We start from the raw sequence: 6,906 nt of genomic DNA, 5'->3' as shown, positions 1-6,906 counted from the left end.
CGTAAGACGTTTGATGGATTTATTTACTATGGGCTTTTGAATGTGTCTGTTATTGGTGGCCCTGCAGTCATACACCACAGGTGTATTCACTAGGATCCGAACGTGCCGAAACAGGGCAGAAACTCTCGTTTTGTTACAAAGCGTTTTGCTACAGTGTGCCACACGTCTTTTGGATGTTAGGATCTCTGCTGTAGTCAAGTTGAGGCATATATTTTTACAATGCTACTGATCTCTACCATATGTATAGTTGATAATCTCCTAGAGGTTGCTGATAGTGTGTTATGAGATTGAGCATAGAACTGTACATACAGGAAGTGTGCGATCTACCTTCAACTCATAAGGCTTTTGTTAGCTACCTCAAATTGGGTTCAGCCAGGTTCTAGTACCGTAGAGGCCAGTACATTGCTTAAAAGTAGACTCAGTGAACTGACGTTTCCATGAGCAGCGCCGATGATATTGAGCTCGTTTTTGAGTGGTAAATCAAAAGCAACTGACTCGACAAAAGTTGAGCACTGAAGTCGGGGGAAGTGCATCTGCAACAGCTGAAAATCGGACACTGATGTGATTTTCCAATAGCAAGGCTGTGCAACATGGCCGTGTTGACATTGTTTATAAAAGTTGTTCTTTATATTGTCGAAATTAACATGTCTCCACATATCACACTCACAAACTGAATATATGTGTGTACATTGTACAATTAATTGGTGAGAGCGCCTCAAGTATCGCATTCATTTATACATACTGTGCCGGGGAGAAGTATTTGCCCCCTTTCTGATTTTAGTCTTGATACTGAATGTTAAGATCTTCAACCAAAACATATTAGATAAAGTGAACCTGAGTTTACAAATAACAACAAAAAATACTTATTTTAATTTAATTAAAGTTAAGAAATGCCAAATTTCCCTGTGTAAAAAAAAAAAGTCATTCCCCCTTACACTCAACTGGTTGTGCCACCTTTAGCGGCAATGACTGCAACCAAATGCTTCCTGTAGTTGTTGATCAGTCTCACATCGCTGTGGAGGAATTTTGGCCCACTCTTGCGTGCAGAACTGCTCTAACTTAGCGACATTGTGGGTTTTCAAGCATGAACTGCACATTTCAAGGCTTGCCACATCTCAATTGGGATTAGGTCTGGACTTGAACCATTTTCATGTAAACTTGATTGTATGTTTTGGATCATTGTCTTGCTGCATGATCCAGCTGCGCTTCAGCTTCAGCTCAGACGGATGGCCTGACATTCTCCGATAGAGCAGAATGCATGGTTCCTTCTATTAAGGCAAGTTGACCAGGCCTTGAGGCAGCAAAACATCCCCAAACCATCACAGCATGCTTGACTGCTGTTTGGAGTGTTTATCTGACTGAAGAAAAACAAAAAATAGATAGATCCCCCCCCACGTCTAAACCAAAGTTGTGCCCCTGGTCAAAATAATAACTTTTTGCATGACATGGGTCCCATTATGCCTGGCGAAAACCAAACACAGCATTCCACAGTTGGTTCCAGTTTGTCAGGTCTTTGGTCACATTTGCGTGGGTCAAACTAAACACCCTAATGATTGGTTGACAATAGAGCCTCCCACAATGCAGGATGAAGTTGGTGAAGAGCAATAACTGTATATGAATGGACAAAAAGCCATCGATCACATGATACCATTCCTATGTGAATACTCAACAGCATATTGAAGCCAAATGAAGTCGGTTAATATGGCGTCTCATGGAGACAACTTTTGCAGTTTGAACTACTCCAGGAAGTGACATTGCAGGCTTGCTCAGTGCTGCCCCCTCTCATTGACAAATGTAAGTTCAATGCAAACTGGGGTATTGCAGGCTTCCATTAGCAACTAAACTATCCTAATAACTTCTTCTGTGTGCGATTTAAAATAATCGGTTCAAGGACACATCTGGTGTATTAGAATACATTATTGCTACCATGATTGTCTTCAAATGTGTTATTTATTTTCACAAAGACTGACCATGAAGCATTTTTCCATTCACTATCATGGGGGATCCTGTTTTCTGCTAACAATGCTTGCAGTACCGCGATTGGCCTTGAACTTCTGTGTCTTCAATGAGAGGGGGTAGTCACAAGATTCAACATTTCACCACAGAGTTTCTAAACTCAGAGGTGCAACATAGCAAAACTTCAGGGAACACTTATGAAATAGACCAAACAGACCAGGCTGAGGTTTGTCGTTTGAGAAGTCAATGAGAGAAGTGAAAAATTCTTCCTTAGTTATTCATTTTCTCAATCTAAAGGCACAACCTAGATTTGAGGCAACGTCTTAAGTAGTTGAACATGTTATTACTCCAACCTCGTGAAAATGACATACTGACACGTTTTAATTTTTGTCAAAAACAGCTTTATATCAAAGGTGTGCCTTTGATTTGACGGCCTGCAAATGCGGTTCGGTGCGAGAGACAGTTAGAACCGATGACGTGTTTCTACGCATGAGTTTAGATTAGTCAACGTCGCCATGACATCGCCTACAAGTGTGATTGGGGATTTCTATTGGAGAAGCAGTTTCTGCCTATCTTCATACTGTAATGTCTTTGACTTCACTCTCACACGGTATCTGCGCATGTGCACAGGTTTGCTTCACAGCGTTGTAGCCAGGGGACCAAAATAGAAGAGAAGTTGAGCCTCGTGCTTCAACAATATGCTGTTTACTTTCTGCATCTACGTTACAGCTGTCAGAGCAGCTCATAGATCACTGCACCTGTAAATGGCCCATCCAACTACCTCATCCCCATACTGTATTTATTTATTTATCTTGCTCCTTTGCACCCCAGTATCTCAACTTGCACATTCATCTTCTGCACATCTATCACTCCAGTGTTTAATTTGTATATTGTAATTACTTCGCTACCATGGCCTATTTATTGCCTTACCTCCCTTATCTTACCTCATTTGCACACACTGTATATAGACTTTTTCTACTGTATTATTGACTGTATGTTTGTTTATTCCATGTGTAACTGTGTTGTTGTATGTGTCGAACTGCTTTACTTTATCTTGGCCAGGTTGCAGTTATAAATGAGAACTTGTTCTCAACTAGCCTACCTGGTTAAATAAAGGTGAAATAAAAAATAAATACAAATAGTCTACCTTTAAGCAAGGTGAAATGACAGGGCTTGCAGTGGCCACTATCAGCTACTTTTGTATAACATTGTGAAGATGACATTTCTTCATGACTGAAAACCACTCAAGATAAGAAGACACATCTAATGGTTGGTTCTCTTTCATGCTGCTAGTAGTTTTCATATCTCATACTGACACCACCTGATATCGAGGTCCTGGATGGCAGGGAGCTCAGCCACAGTGAGGCTAATAGATGCATGATGTGATTGTACATCATAAGGCCTAATGGACAAACACAACATGCAACCAACATTCTATCTCTGACACGCAACCAATGTTATAAGCAATAAGACATTTATTAACACATTATTTCATCTTGCTTCTAAACTAGCATTTGATTTCCAACAGTGATGGTTTGTATAACCCTTGCTGTCAGCCTGTCTGACCTCGCAAACAATGTTTCACTTCTGAAATTCGACCTTGCCCCTCTACAGAGAATGCTGTGCACGAACGAGACAAACTTTTCTGATCCATGAGAAATAATGAAACAGTATTATTATCAGTGGCGATTTAAGCATGTCAATCTTGGTGGGGCAAAAAATAAAATGGGATGCATGCCAGCAAAGGCGCTACACAACACTAAACAATACATTGCACTATAACGGTGGCAACGGTGCCAACAAACTGTTAGGGCCTACATAAAGCTGTCCCAACAGCAGTCCGTACACCTTACCACTGCTACACCTGGCTATCAGCGGAGCCTTGTCTGACAGCGAAACAGTTCATTCAGCCTTATTTACTGCCTTTAAAAAAAACACAGCTGATATGGCTGACTTGCTTAAACAAATGTGGTTTCTAATGACAATTGAGATGTACAAACTATGGCATAAGGGGACGACAAGCGGATAAGAGGCAATCCGTAATTTTGATTAAGACATTAATGAGCGAGCTAGGACGGACGTAGTGAATATAACTATTTGTTTAGCACTTTTGAAATGTACAGCGACAGAATGCAGAACATGGGCCGTGTACACCAAGTCAGAGCCTTGGGAAAAATAAAGGGGGCAGATACAGTGCCTTGCAAAAGTATTCATCCCCCTTGGCGTTTTTCCCATTTTGTTGCATTACAACCTGTAATTTAAAATGATTTTTATTTGGATTTCATGTAATGGACATACACAAAATAAAATGGAAAAGTGGTGCGTGCATATGTATTCACCCCCTTTGCTATGAAGCCCCTAAATAAGATCTGGTGCAACCAATTACCTTCAGTAGTCACATAATTAGTTCAATAAAGTGTTACATGATCTGTCACATGATCTCAGCATACTGCTAAAGCAACACTCGAGTGGTTTAAGGGGAAACATTTAAATGTCTTGGAATGGCCTAGTCAAAGCCCAGACCTCAATCCAATTGAGAATCTGTGGTATGACTTAAATATTGCTGTACACCAGCAGAACCCATCCAACTTGAAGGAGCTGGAGCAGTTTTGCCTTGAAGAATGGGCAAAAATCCCAGGGGTTAGATGTGCCAAGTTTATAGAAACATACCCCAAGAGACTTGCAGCTGTAATTGCTGCAAAAGGTGGATCTACAAAGAATTGACTTTGGGGGGTGAATAGTTATGTACGTTCAAGTTTTCAGTTCTTTTGTCTTGTTTGTTTCACAATAAAAAATATTTTGCATCTTCAAAGTGGTAGGCATGTTGTGTGAATCAAATGATACAACCCCCCCCAAAAATCTATTTTAATTCCAGGTTGTAAGGCAACAAAATAGGAAAAATGTCAAGGGGGGTGAAGACTTTCGCAAGCCACTGTAAGCAGACAATGAAAGCTCTTACAATATTCAATGATTACATTGATCTAAAACAGGTTATAAGCTACATGTGCATCACTTAGTCAGAACAGTAGGTGAAATTAAGAGGGAGAAATAGACCAAATTATTAGGTTGAGGCACATGGGCTACTAACATCTTACTACACAACATACACATAAGTAACGGATTTACTTAGTGTTACTTTCTTAGCTACAGTATACATATCTCCCTGGCATGTTACATCATTTATGCAGCAGCATACAATACATTTTTGAACTCACCTTGTTATGCTGTGCTCATTTGAACAGGAAGGTGGCGTGGTGGTCTTTCGTGGGTAAATTTTGTCATCAAAGTCTGGCATTCTCTGGATTTATGGTGCTTTCAAAACAACTAGGAACTCGGGAAAAAACAAGGTCTAATGATGATGATGTCATTGATCTTCAGGTTGTAGCTCTAGAAAGAGGCCGGATTTACAATTCCGAGTTGGTACAGTAGCTTTGACCGTTCAAAAGCTACTGACCGTTCAAAATGTATTTTCCCAGTCGGATCTCGTTTATTCCTGACTTCCCAGTTGTCTTGAACTCACTGAAGTCAAGTTCACAGTTCCGAGTTAACAGTTGTTTTGAGCGAGGCACAAATCATGCTTCATTGACAGCATGGCCAATGTTGAATGTTTATCATTTTAAACTTGGAAAGGCCCTTAATCCCAGATTTAGGACCACACAGTCACTGTCACTGATTCCTTCCAAACCACTCATTGTTGAAAATAAATGTGCGAACTTGTTGTGTAATGATTATGTCCAATGGCCGATGAGCACCAATACATTTTATCTATAATTTCTCTTCATTATTTCTCTTCATATGACAAGGATTAAAAAGGATTTGCCAGTAGATTATTGACTTGTTTCATGATGATGACTGCTAGCTAAGATTTTGAAAGTATGATGTTGACATGATCAGTCCAATCAAAGCTACTGTACATGAACTCAGCAAAAAAAGAAACGTCCTCTCACTGTCAACTGCGTTTATTTTCAGCAAAATTAACATGTGTAAATATTTGTATGAACATAACAAGATTCAACAACTGAGACATAAACTGAACAAGTTCCACAGACATGTGACTAACAGAAATGAAATAATGTATCCCTGAACAAAGGGGGGGTCAAAATCAAAAGTAACAGTCAGTATCCAGTGTGGCCACCAGCTGTATTAAGTACTGCAGTGCATCTCCTCCTCATGGACTGCACCAGATTTGCCAGCTCTTGCTGTGAGATGTTACCCCACTCTTCCACCAAGGCACCTGCAAGATCCCATACATTTCTGAGGGGAATGGCCCTAGCCCTCACCCTCCGATCCAACAGGTCCCAGACGTGCTCAATGGGATCGAGATCCGGGCTCTTCGCTGGCCATGGCAGAACACTGACATTCCTGTCTTGCAGGAAATCACGCACAGAACGAGCAGTATGGCTGGTGGCATTGTCATGCTGGAGGGCAATGTCAGGATGAGCCTGCAGGAAGGGTACCACATGAGGGAGTAGGATGTCTTCTGTGTAATGCACAGCGTTGAGATTGCATGCAATGACAACAATCTCAGCCCGACGATGCTGTGACACACCACCCCAGACCATGACGCACCTCACCTCCAAATCGATCCCGCTCCAGAGTACAGGCCTCAGTGTAACGCTCATTCCTTCGAACGATAAACGCAAATCCGAACATCCCTCCTGGTGAGACAAAACACGACTCGTCAGTGAAGAGCACTTTTTGCCAGTCCTGTCTGGTCCAGCGAGGGTGGGTTTGTGCCCATGGGCGACGTTGTTGCCGGTGATGTCTGGTGAGGACCTGCCTTACAACGGCTACAAGCCCTCAGTCCAGCCTCTCTCAGCCTATTGCGGACAGTCTGAGCACTGATGGAGGGATTTTGCATTCCTGGTGTAACTCGTGCAGTTGTTATTGCCATCCTGTACCTGTCCCGCAGGTGTGATGTTCAGATGTACCGATCCTGTGCATGTGTTG

Source organism: Salvelinus sp. IW2-2015, linkage group LG30 (assembly GCF_002910315.2).
Source record: "Salvelinus sp. IW2-2015 linkage group LG30, ASM291031v2, whole genome shotgun sequence".
Lineage (NCBI taxonomy): Eukaryota > Metazoa > Chordata > Actinopteri > Salmoniformes > Salmonidae > Salvelinus > Salvelinus sp. IW2-2015.
This window is presented reverse-complemented; position numbering follows the sequence as displayed.